The following is a 13,461-nucleotide window of genomic DNA, read 5'->3' as shown; positions in this document are numbered from 1 at the left end:
TGAATGCATGAAAAAAATGATGTCAGGTATATGTAGAACTTTTGAAATATGCAAGTTCTGGTTGGCAAGAGGTATCTATAATCATAAAAATCCAGTTTAATGTTAGAGTTAGCAGTTTATATTCCACTGCTATCTAGAATTAGTTTCAAAGCTAGAACAGACTCTTTCTTTGCACTGATCCCCTGAGAAGGCTTCTGTGATCTGAGTCTTTTTCATTCTCAGCCACTTGAATTCAATTAAAGAAGTATGAAAAAATGACTCAATTTTCTAGATGGATTTTTGTGATAGGAGAACACTGTACTGTGTAACTATATTTAATAGGTTAAATTTGTTCAGGAACATGAGTGAACTATTTTTTAACTCTAAATAAATATGATGCTACATAGGGCAGTGTGTTGAAACTTGGTTGGTTCAGGGATCTATTCAGCTCAAACAAGTGAGTCTGTCTGCAAGTTCTTCCTATGATTGTAACTTTTCCCTATTTAAACCAGGAAGTACTGACATAGAATAGCAGTAAACAGGACCACAGGCTCTCACTTGCCCTCAAACGTTACCTATTTTTCAAAAGACTTATCTGAACCAAACCTTTATCTTCTGAATTGATGTTGACAGTTATTTTCAAATCAATCCAAATTATTAAATCTCTGAAAATTATCACAGTATATTCAAAGGCTTAGGCAACGTAAAAGACCTGTAAACAAAAGCTATTTTCTGGATTCCTTTGGTAATATATAAAATTCTAACAAAAACACTGATTATATAACATTGTTTTATTTTTAAATGCCGCTGAAATGATTTATCTTTTTTCATCTTTTGTTTTGATAAGTTTACAAATCCATAAAACAAACAAAAGCTAACTAGTTTGAAAAGCTACCTTACTTGCTTAGAGATAGTGGTTTAGGTTTTTCTTTATGATTATCTCAACAGAGTTTTCATTTCATTTATTTAGGTTTTTTTTTAGTATTGCTATAGCTCTCAGATCTTCTGTGATTTTAGAAATTACCACTTTAGGGTGCTACCTGGGGTAGTGGTTATGCTGCCACTGTTGTCTTATTATCAAGAAAACTGTTTTTTGGTCAAGTTAGGAAATATGAAATAGCTCAGATTGGTAAAGATAAGGAAAAGGTAATGAGTTCAGATGAATTGTTTTCTGGATATTATTTCCTCTATTCTAGATTCAATAAATTATTTATGATCTGAATTATTTACAGACCAGTGTTTGAAAATCAGAAATTTTTATTATTAAAAGTTTAGGGATTTGATATCTAGCATTTTCCTCTTACACTGATGAATATGTGTGTCTCAAAAATTTTAAAGGCTCTTCATCCATCACCAGTACTCAGCTTGGAAAGTAAAGTACTGGCTTCTCCCTCTCAGCCTTTGCTTAAACACACTTTGAAATGGCAGTTCTTGAATGAAGCACTTAACAGCAATTAGACTACATTGTCCTCCCTTCTCTTTGGTTTAAGAAACTCAGTTATCCTGACAATAACTGATTAAAAATCTTTAAAGTGATAATTACAGAAATGAGAAGAAACTTTTGTAAAACTATGCTATTTTATACATACACACATATATGCTTAATTATACAAAAACACATTAACATAGACAGGGATTTGGTTTGCAATTCTCTTTTGATTATTTAACAAGTACAAAACTTATGCCTGATATAGTCCTCAAATCTTTTCATTAAAAACAACAGAATTCTTTTTTTAAAAACCAAATTTAACTGAACCAAAGCAGAAATGTCTCAGAATTGAATTAAACTGTCGCCATCAAGCAGTATCACAGTGAAATGCTGTAGATTTTTCTTTTATTTGAATACGAACACTTTTAAATAACCCAAGTAAAATGGATTTTTCTGATAATAAAGGTTTACAGAGGTGGAATGGGTGGGGATTAATTCTGATAATGAAGGATCTTTTCAGAATACAGATTGACTTAAAGAGCTCTGTGGTTGTGACAAAATGTACTCAGTACAGTTCACGTATTTTTAAAGTGATCTTTTGATTTAAAAAGCTGATTGTATTTTATTTCCCTCTGCCAATTCCATTCCAATTGACATGTAGAATTGAAAATTTCTTCAATTAAAGATTATTTAGTATTTTCTAGTTTAAGCAGTTATATTTTGCTTTGTAGCACATTATGTATAATATATTCTACATATAAATTAATGTAGATGAATGTGCGTGATTATAAGAAATATAAAAGTTTGCAATTATTTTTTAAATGTACCTTTAGAGTGCTACATAGTATATTGTCTAAATTTATGTCCAAAGTATTAATGCCAGGTAGGGGCAGATGTTACTCAGTTATGATTTGGGAAAAGTTGTCAGTGAAGCATAGTTTTCTGTGTTGAATGTGCAGATTGAGTTAGGTTACTTAGGTTGAATTAAGAAAAATTGAAATTTTACTATGTTGGAACATGCACAGCGTTTCATGCCTCAAACCACACAACAAAATATATAGAATAATGCAGACAAGAAAGGAAAGAGAAGTGAAGATTCAGGCTTGTCCACATGCGGCACCACACACAGCCCTGCTGGCATGTACAAGGGACAGCCTTTGAAGAAGGAAGGCACCCTTAGAGAACCAGCAAGGGCTTTGGACTTTGATGGGCCCAAATATATTGCTTATTTCACTGTATAACAGGGTGGAATAGAGCAATTTTAGAGAAGTTGGATATTAGCCTTTTCCCATTTTCCTATTTTCTAAAAATGCAGATATTTTTATTCCTTTTTTTGTAGTAATGTTAGTAATCTTTCATTTTTATATTTCCCAATTCTAATATTTAATTTCTCTTGTTTTACCATGAAATCAGGTACTACTATGTTATATTATTATTAATAATCTATTCTTGTTTCACAGTTTTTCTTTACTTTCTAAAAAGGAGAATGTTGTCAAAGTTTAACAAAGCTCGGTACTAGTTAAGTAGAAGGGTAGATTTTACTGTCAAGTATTATATTGAAGTATTATATTCAAGAAAGAGCCCAGTGGGAATCAGACTTCAATTTGTGAGAAAATGGCTTTTTCTACAGTTGTTGGTTGGAGATGTAGAAAATTCCTTGGACTGCCTTAAGTTTGTGGATTCGGGGAGGCACTTGATATTGAGCAGAACCATGTCTGTTTATGTCATTATAGGCATGTGCTGGGAACAGGTCAATAAAGGCCTCAAAGACACCTGTGTTAGAATGTTGTCAATAATCCTCAAGAATTCATAAAAACAATTTGGCATGGGTTTTTTAAGGATTCTTTCTGCTTACTATTGTAGTAATTCATTTTACAGGGTGACTTGTCTGGGCTGTGCTTCCCGGTCTGTCAAACATTATTCTCCACATAAATATGAAGGTATATTTTGTAAGTGCAATTAACATTTCAGATCAATTAATTTAAGGGGATTAACCATGATAATAACCTCACATATCAGTAGAAAGCTTTGAAACAAAGGAATTCTGCCTGCACTATAATACTGTCTGAAAAGAGATCTCGGGTGAGGTCTCAGTCAAGCATACCTAGCCCTCATCACCATGCAAGCTAAAACTATATATCACTCATAGCCCAAGTTATTCACTTCCTAAACCTGAGAAAGGGAGGGAGAGATGGAGGGAGAGAGAGAGAGAGAGAGAGAGAGAGAGAGAGAGAGAGCTTTGATATTGTTTCACAACCCTATGTATTATACAAAATTATAAAGGGGCCAATTTTTAGGTTTTCAGACCAGATAAATTGATATAAAAAATGAGATTTTTTTTGTATAAAATCCTCCTAATGTAAAATGTTGAGGATTTTGAGGCATGCGCTTTAGACATATTTCTATTTACATGTATAAATTAATCAAGATCCTAAATTAGGAAAAACTGTTTAATATTAGAAAAGGTATATGTTCCAGGAAAACTGAAACTGATGCAGAAATAATAATAAAAGAAGGAAGTGGGTAAACATAGCAGTAGGATTCTCACTTTCTTTGAATCTTTTCCAGTTTTATTGTATTGGTTAATCTTGATAGGTTTCATTCACTGTCCAGCTCCAATTCCTTTCACTAGCATCAGTAAAGTTTCTGAGATATCCTTTTCTAGTCTAAGACCTTTGGATATCATCTAGGATACTCTTAAGCAATTGCTCCTAAAGGACTTTGCAAAATGTTGATCTTGAAGATAAATATGTCATGTAAAATAATTTTACTCTGGGCTCTGAAATCAATCAAGACAGAATATGAGAGGGGTGGGTGGTTCACAGAGAATAATGTATATTTACTATACCTAATAAAGACATCATTTTAAGCTGTTTTTCCTCTCTCAAACCTTATCCTGAATTCTTATATTTAGTTTCATGATACAAAAAACACCTCATTATAGCAGATTCTTTATCTTCATCTGACTCTTTCGAAAAATGATATAGATGTATGTAGAGATAAAGAACAAAGGCTACTTGAAATATGAATGTTTTATTCTCCAAAGTCTCAATAAGAATACTTTTAATATGACTCCAAAAAATGCCAATTTAAAACTCTAAATGTCTGTAATTTAAAGCAAACAAATAAAAAAGAAAGGCATATGACCAAAAGGAAACATTAGGCAATAGCATGGATTCATTTGCTGTCTATTATTTTAATTAATTCTGTACTTGCAAATTCAGTACTATACAACAAGTGTACCAATTACTTCATGGTTGATGTGTTCATTTATCTAATTTCCCCCTCAAGGGGTTGAAGCTGTCTAGATACTTTTTTCTTTAAAAATTACTAATTAATGTCAACAATTATAATTTCACATAAACTCAGCCCAGCTTGAGCAGAAATATTGAGAAAATAATGAGTTTTTTTCTTCTAAGCATTCTCAAACCATGAATTCATGAAGCAAGTCTGAAAACACCCAAACAGAGTTTAAGAAAGCATCACTGCACACAGCAAATACACTCAAGGGCTCTAAGACACAGCAAGAGTAAAAATAGACTCATAGCAAACAAGTAAAATTCTTTTCTGAAAAATCGGCATCAAATCATCTGCATTGTTTAATAGCTTGATAATGACAATCTTTACATGAGATATTCCAATACCATGAGCATTGACTAAATAAAATCACACAAGCTATCATGAAAGCCATGTATCTCAGGGCAACATCAAACACCTAAGAAAGTAGAAGAAAAAAACAAAACAAAACAAAAAAAAAATTTTACTTTCCAGTATTCAAGTGCTGCATGTATCCTATTATTGTGAAAAGGGAGATCTGAAACTCAAAAACTTGTTAGAGTAAAGTCAGTTCAATATAAATATAATTTTAGAACAAAGGATTGATAATCAGTAACAATTTGAGTTGCTAGGAATGAGATGTATATTGTTTGAAAGCTTTATTGAATTACAGAATGGTACATCTACAAGGATTATTTGAGATTACCATGGTTTCAGAAGAAATCTGAAACACATCGATGGCACAATCTTGAAAGTGTGCATAGGAGGTTAATCAGTGAGAACAACTGAGTTTCCTCATAGAAGCAGAAAGAGTGGGGTACACCACATACACATATGCATATATTCACACACACACATATATATATATATACATATATATGTATATACACATATATATGTAAGTATATTTACCATAATATAGTATAAGGAAATTTATTATGGCAATTGACACGTGTAAATATGGAGATCAAGAATTCCTTTGATCTTCAAGAATTCCTTTGATCTTCAAGCTGAAGATGCTAGTAAATTTGGTGTCTTAATTCAGTCCATCTGAAAGTCTGAAGACCAGGAGACCACTGGTTTAATAACCAAGTCCTTCTACTTTATAAACTGCAGTTCTCATATACAAGGACAAGAAAAGACTCCCATCTAAAGTAGACAGTGAATGCTTTTCATCTCCCTTTTTGTTCTAAGGATTTCAGAGGCAATGTTGCCTGTCTACTTTTGGTCAGGAAAATCTTCTATTTGCAATAATCTACAGATTCAAGTGTTGGTAATTTAGCTAAACAATTTTGAATGTGTGAAATAATGGTTTATTAGCTACTTGAGCATCTCTAATTCCAGTGAAATTGACACGTGATTACATCGATATAAACTCATACTAACAGAAAATTTGAAAGTATTTTCAAAATTCCATATTTTTCAGGCAGTATTCCTGACTTTTAACACATTTCTACCTTGATTTATATAGTGTATAAATCTGTAGATTATTCTGAGTTGCTGTACCTTAAGTAATAGATATGGCTTCAATTCCTGTTTTAATGTATATTTCCTAAAAACATGGAAATTCTACTTATTTCACAACCACTTACAATTCTACCAATCAAGAAATTTGAATTTGATATTATTATTTAAATGAAAGTATACATTCAGATTTGATAAATTTCCAAAGTAATATTCTATGTAGAAAAGTGAAGTCCAAGCTCAAGCATGATATTTGTTTTTAATAAATCTTCAGTTTTCCTTAGTCTAAATCATTTTCTTAATCTTCCTTGATGATTTGTATATTCCTATTTTTCTGTTTAGGCTAGTAATTTTATGCATATTTTTCTTTTTCATGTGGGTGTGGGCATGTGTACACATGAATGTATTTGCATATACAATCCACGACTTGACATCAGATGAACTTGTCAATCACTCTAAATCTTAGTATTTTTCCCCAACTTACATTTTGAGAAAGAGCCACTTACTGAGCCTAGAGCTCAGTGATTTGGCTACCTTTGCTAGAGAACCAGCCCCAGGATCCTTCTGTCTTTATCTTTCTAGCACTGGACTTACCTTCATGTGACACTGTTTTTAAATTTTTTACATGGGAGCTAGAAATCTAAATACAGATGTTCTAGTTTGCTTTCAATTGCTGTGACCAAACGCTCTTACCAGTACCAACTTGGAGAGGAAAATGTTTATTTGGCTTACATCTCCTGGGTCACAGTTCATCAGGGAGCCCAAGATAAGAACTCAGGGAAGGAACCTGGCGGCAGGAGCTGGAGCACAGGCCATGGAGGAATGAATCTGGCTTTCTCTGGGTGCCGATGCTCAGCCTGATTTCTTATACAATACAAAAAATCCTGCCCAGGGATGACACCACCCATAGTGGGCTGGATCTTCAAGTCACTGAACAATCAAGAAAATACCTCGCAGACATGATCACAGGCCAGCCCAATGGAGGAAATTCTCCAGTTAAGGCTCCCTCTACCCAGGTGTGTCAGGTTGACAACTAAAGGTATATAGCAAAATTGACTCCTTGTCATTTTGATACACAGGTGCATCACTGTTAAACCACAACATATCCATTTCTTGTCCCCAAGATATAATGTAAACAACTTCTCAGCATAAGACAGGACAACTTTAAAAGTCCTTAAACAGTTAACAGTACAACACTTTAAAGTCCACAGTCTCTTAAAAGTCACTTAATTGTAGACTCCTATAAAATCTAAAACAAGTACCATCTTATTTCAAAAAGGAAAGAATTGGGCACACTTTAGCAAAACTTAAGTCAATCAAAATAGCTCAAGGGTGGACATCTGTGCTTCACTCATGATCTTCTGGGTTCCAGAGGTTGTTGAAAACTCCACTTCTGACTCTGCCATCCACAGCACAGCAGTTCATCTCACAGACCTAAAGCGTCTCCATTCCACACCTGCTGCTGCTCTTGATGGTCATCCCATGGTCCTGTCATCTCCAAAAAGCTTAGGACTCCACTGAAAATAAGGCTGAACATTCACCAATGTCCTCTTCTGGCCTCTTAGGGTACAAACCCTTAGATTCTCTCCACAACCCTTTCAATCCTGGGGTCTTCACTGCAACCGAGGCTGTATTTTCACCAATAATAGCCTTTCTTGGCCTCTCAGGGTGCCAAGTATCAGCTGCTCTCTGAATCTCCTTCATGCTTTTAACACCAGAACCAAGCAGGAACTCTTACATGTTACTAAGGCCTAATTCCAACTTGAGATAGAGACTCAGGAGCTCTCTGGACCATAGCTTCTTCTTCTGACCCTGAGGAAATACTTCCTAGAAGGTTTTGCCACAGTGATGCCTGTCTCTTGTTTCTTACAGCTGCTTTTTCAGCCCTAGTTAACCAGCATGAATTGTCTCATGAAACAAAGGTTTTGCTTCAGTGTTTCTGGTCTCTTCTTAATCACAGCTGGCTCCTCAGCAAAGACTGACCTGAACCCACAGATTCTCAATTCAAGATAACATACAAATAGCCCTGATAGTTTCAAATTCTCTTTGAAGCTTCACAAGCCAGGCCTCAGTTAACCACAAGTCTTTTAGCATGACTGTTCCAAGCTCCACAGGAACAAACTCTAAGCACTCAATTGCTTTTCCAGTCCAAAATTCCAAATGCTTCCACAATCCTCCCCTAAACACCAAGATCAGGATTATTATAGCAATACCCTGTGATCCTGGTACCAATTTCTGTTCTAGTTTCTTTTAAATTGTTGTGACACAGTACTCTGACCAGTACCAACACTTGAGGAGGAAAGGGTTTATTTAGCTTACATATCCCAGGTCATAGCTCATCACTGAGGGAGCCCAAGGCAGGAATTCAGGGCAGGAACCTGGAGGTAGGAGCTGAAGTACAGGCCATGGAGGAACACTGCTTACTGGCTTGTTCCCGGCCCCTGTTCAACCTACTGTCTTAGGCAACATAGGCCCATAGTGGGCTGAGCCCTCCCATAGAACACAACAATCAAGATGATGCCCTACAGACATGGCCATAGGCCAGTCCAATGGAGAAAATTCCCTAATTGTGGCTCCCTCTACCCCTTTGTGTCAAGTTGACAACTAAAGCTATCCAACACAACAGGTTCTCATGCTTGAGTGGTAGGCGATCATTAAAACCCCTCATGTTTGTTATTTTATAGGATATCCTGTACTGTTGTTGTGGGATCCTTCACAAGAGAAGACCACTCAGCAAAGTTTTGCCAAATGAAAGTCATTGCTGGCCAAAGCTACTATGCAAGGGTGTCAGAACCCAAATGTATAGCCCTGAGCCATCTCTATGGTAAGCATTTTTTGTTGTTGTTGTTGTTGTTTAATTTAAAAAAGCTTTGTTGAGAATTTTATACATGAGAAAAATAATATACAAATAATCAAATTTTCTAAGGTCATAGTTTAGTCAACTAGTTTAAGAAACAAAATATATGTCTAATCAAGGCTTATCTGAGAATGTTTAGTTTTTGCCCAAGCTTTATCTACATAGCACATGGTAATTAAAAGTACTGACTGGTGGCACTAACCTTCTTGGATGTTTAACAGCCATACTTTGAGGCCTATAATAATCTGGCCCAGAGGGACTTAAAGGACAGTTTTTTCTCCTTGTCCTCCAAGGTCAACGAAGTTCCAGGGAACTATGGAGCATCTCTCAAAATGTCCTGTAACTGAGGACATGTGTCCTCCTGTTCAGGGAGGCAGTGGAGACACCATTAGATGTACATGCACCAGTGTCCAGTCTACAAAGAAGAGGGTCAACTTAGAGGAAACATTTCCTCCATGCTTCCAAGTGAAGCCAGCCAAGGTTGAGCAGGACCTTTGACTTATCTTCACATAGATAGAACTGGCAAAAGAAAGGATCCAGGTGCTCCTCCCAAGCCCATGTGACCGCTGAAGAACAGATCCTCCAATGACCTGAGGAATAAAAATAAATTGATTTATTTGGGCCAACTATATGGTCTTAAACACCCAAAAGGAAAATATAACTAAAAGTTGAAGTGATCAGTACATTTCATTGAGATCAAGGGATTACACTTCCCAGACATTATGCTTAAGTACATATAAAATGTTATTTAGACAATTATTTCTCATTGGTGTTTTTATTTCTAAGCAGAAAGTGCTGCTCAGATGTAAAACTTCAAATCTTGGTCTGCAATACTGTAGTGCCCACCTGTAGTTAAGGGACATAACCTGCTATTGTTCTAAAATGATGGCTAAGTTTGTTTTCTACCTCTATCTAGAAGCCTTTGAGAGGGAACTGAGACTGATTCTAATCATTCCAACAGCTATTAAAGTGCCTGAAAACAAATCCTGAGTCACTCTAGAGTCCAGCCTTGGCAGGCAAAAGAAAAATGAAGAGGAACACAATAGAAGGATGTTTTTGGAAGCTCTGGTCAAGAAATCCCAGTGGACTCTGATATGAACATTTGAAATTTGCCCTGTTCTGACTTTTTTATTGTTCTCTGTCTAGAACTTGTAATGCTAACTACCCTTACCTTTACTTTTGCTTCACATCCCTATTCACCAGTCAAGATCTTTCTTTTCTCCTACAGATAAGAGTTATGCAATTTGGGAGTCTTTTAGATAGACCCACTGAAGGGGTACCCCAATTGCCTCACCCTGCATCCTTGTTCAGCATGTGGAATCTCTTCAGAGGATGGTGTGATAAGAATAGGAGGTAGGAACTGGCTAGGTATATAGGGTAAAAAAGACCCCAAAGGAAAGTAGCCTGTCTCTTGACTTAAAGTCAAAATGTCCTTGGGCCACTTAACAGCATACTATGTTCCAAAGGCCTAAATTGCCAAAAGTATTTGGAAGTTCTTATCTAATCTCTAAAAGGATTTTAGGGTTACCTCTTCAGAGGGGGGAATGTTAGAGTAGCAAAAAGCCCCATTTATAAAAGTAAGAAAGAAAGACAGAAAGAGAGAGAGAAAGAAAGAAAGAAAGAAGGAAAGAAAGGAAGGAAGGAAGGAGAGAGAGAGAAAGAAAGAAAAAGAAAGAAAGAAGGAAGGAAGGAAGGATATGAAGTCAGAAAAAAGTGATGGGGAGATATGGGAGGTGTTGGAGGGGAGGGAGTGAGCTTTTATACAGAGAAACCATAACCAGGGGTGAAAATTTTAAGTTCCCAAGCTTACAGGTACAAAGCCCCCTTAAAAATTTCTATTCTATTAAGCAACAATTGCTATTTTGCAGAAACAGCCATACGTAACCTACAGAAACCATAAGTCTGCAGTTAGTTGGTGCTCTACAGCACACTCTGAACTGTTCACAAGACAACAGTGTCTAGCTGACAAGTGTTCCCGTAATCCTGGGCCAACTGCCTGATAATTTCAGAGATTAGAGTCAGTCTAAACTTTAACATGATGTAGCTATGGTCAAGAAGGTGCACGGTTACACTTTAGTGTTTATTAATAGCTATATCCAAATAATTAATGTCATGATTTATTCCAACATTTCCATCTTCCATATTATAACTCCGTTCTCTGAAATGGACAAAATGGTTCTTAATATTCACTATAAATCTGCTTGAGTAGTATGAAAATTTAGGAAAAATGTATTTCAGTTTTGCTAACTTTTTTTTGCTATTAAAATACAGTAGTTAGAATTTAACTGCTTTAACCTGAAGATAAATATTTCATACATAATGTATGTGTATTTGAGCTAGTTTATTTATCACAAACACTCTTTAGTGAACTCATACTGTACTTTTAAAAGAAAATTTTGTTATTTTCCCCATTTTTAGTCAGTTTTTGGAACTTTTCACAAACTTTACCTGCAATGGTTCTCTTTTCACATATGTACAAAATTAGAGTTTTTTTTGGACTCAGAACTGCATAGTTCATGTGGCACTGGTGTGGTATCACCTGCCCACATGCCCCTTTGTATTTCTTTATCTCTAGCTGACTGTCCATGTGACACATTTTCATTTTATTCTTGGGAAATTAGCCTCAGTACCTTCTCCCAATGACCTAACTTCACCAGATAGTTCCTACCTTGTGAAGTTTCCAGAATCTTTGAAAACAACACCAACAATTGAGGAATATAGATTTTTAGCAACTAAACCTTTGGTGGACATCTCATTTCCAACATTGGTGTTATGAACCTTACAAACTAATAAGACATGTACTACTGATTACAAACACATGATTGTCATAACTAAATCAACTTAATAACCTCACAAAGTTTTGTTGAATACTTCATTTTGCAGATGAAAAAATGTAACTCAGAAAATTGTGTAAAAGCAAGAAATTTTGTACTAATGTAAGGTCCAAGCCTGAGCAGAAAGATATATTAAAGTAAAAATGTTTTCCATTAATTTTTCTGTTTTACTAAGGAGTAAAATGACGTTTTATTAAAGGTCTGGTATGAGACTATAGTAAAATTCAAAGTACTCAAATTATGATTTAAACAAAAAGACACAGATATTTTTATTTGGACTATATATACATTTCTACATGAATATTTATGTTGAGCATATAGTTTATAAATGCCTTATTTGTATCACTCAGAGTTAACACAGTTTTATGGAAAGCCAACTCTATTTGTTGAAATGAAGAAGGAAATTCATTAGAAAAATTATCACAAAAATGGAATGAAGTTTTATGTTAGCCATTAATGAAAATGTTACCGCAATGAAGCATATTCAGAACATAATGGCATCCCAGTCATGAAATTTGAATGTACCACTTATTTTATGTACTGTATAATTTACATTTTACTCTCTGCCATTGGTTCAAGACTGTAGAAGTAATTTATGGCTACACCATTATTGAAATTCCAGGAGATTTTCTGATTTAATATCTGGAGGACATTTATAAGAGTGGTAAAATCACTTGAATCCCAAATTCAGTTTTTATTACAAAGGTACTCAGGTCAGCCACTGACTATTTTTCTCTGTTAAGAATCACAAAATAAGGCATGCAAGCAATATGTGACAAAAGAAAGTACATTCTGCCCTGGTCATGCAAGCTTTACTGACATTTTAAGTAGAAAGGCTGAAGGAATCAGGTCCATTTTGGAGCAATTTTGTAAGCTGAAAAATGATCGATCCATTCTGCAAGAAGGTGAGTTTAGACCATAGTAAAAATAAAAGCAGCTTTAACAAGTAATATGACTCTACAAAAATCTGTGTTTTAGTTAAGTCAGGAAAAAGCACTGAAATTAACAGGTTTCTGAGTAAACTTTTAAATAATCGTCTCTTGTGTGTGATGGGGGTGTGCATCTGAGTTCTGACTGCATGTGTACAAAAGTAAAGTAATAGATTTATTTTCTGTCATTGCTACAGATCCTAAGCCATGATTATAAATCTTCCTTAGTTTGGAAGAGAAATGATTCATTCCTTGTCAATTAAAATACATTTTTAGATACTGATTTTATGTATCAATCTGCAGCATCTGTGTTGATTAGAACATTTAGTCACCAAAGAGCACTGTATTTTCTCAGGAAAGGCCACTTACTCGTCAGTACTCATGCGACGTAGCAGCACCCAGAACAGACTTGATCTAGACTTTTTCTAGATCAAGCTGAGAATTTAAATGGTCAACCAACCATTTATTTGCAAATAATTCGTCCACAGACTTCGGGTGATTCACAGGTCTTTTCTCAGAGAAAAGAGCGAATATTAACACTAGTTAGAACTTTTTAGCTAGAAGGAAAACATTTAACAAATGTTCATCACAAAGGGTCATTTTTACACTTTCCATTTTCCGTGAATAATATAAGCTAGTAATGATTTGGCAGAATTGAAAAGCTTTCCAAAACCCATCGTTAGTGGAAACTAA

The 13,461-nt window shown here is 35.1% G+C and overlaps 1 pseudogene; it reads right to left on the bottom strand.

Moving 5' to 3' along the window:
- The window catches only part of LOC103735112, a 96,393-nt pseudogene extending 83,242 nt beyond the window's left edge, over positions 1 to 13,151 (bottom strand).
- Between the last annotated feature and the right edge of the window lie 310 nt (positions 13,152 to 13,461).

Source organism: Nannospalax galili, unplaced genomic scaffold, assembly GCF_000622305.1.
Source record: "Nannospalax galili isolate Female #2095 unplaced genomic scaffold, S.galili_v1.0 scaffold937, whole genome shotgun sequence".
Taxonomy (NCBI): Eukaryota; Metazoa; Chordata; class Mammalia; order Rodentia; family Spalacidae; genus Nannospalax; species Nannospalax galili.
Note: the sequence above shows the minus strand (reverse complement) of the source record. Positions and strands in the feature narration are given on the sequence as shown.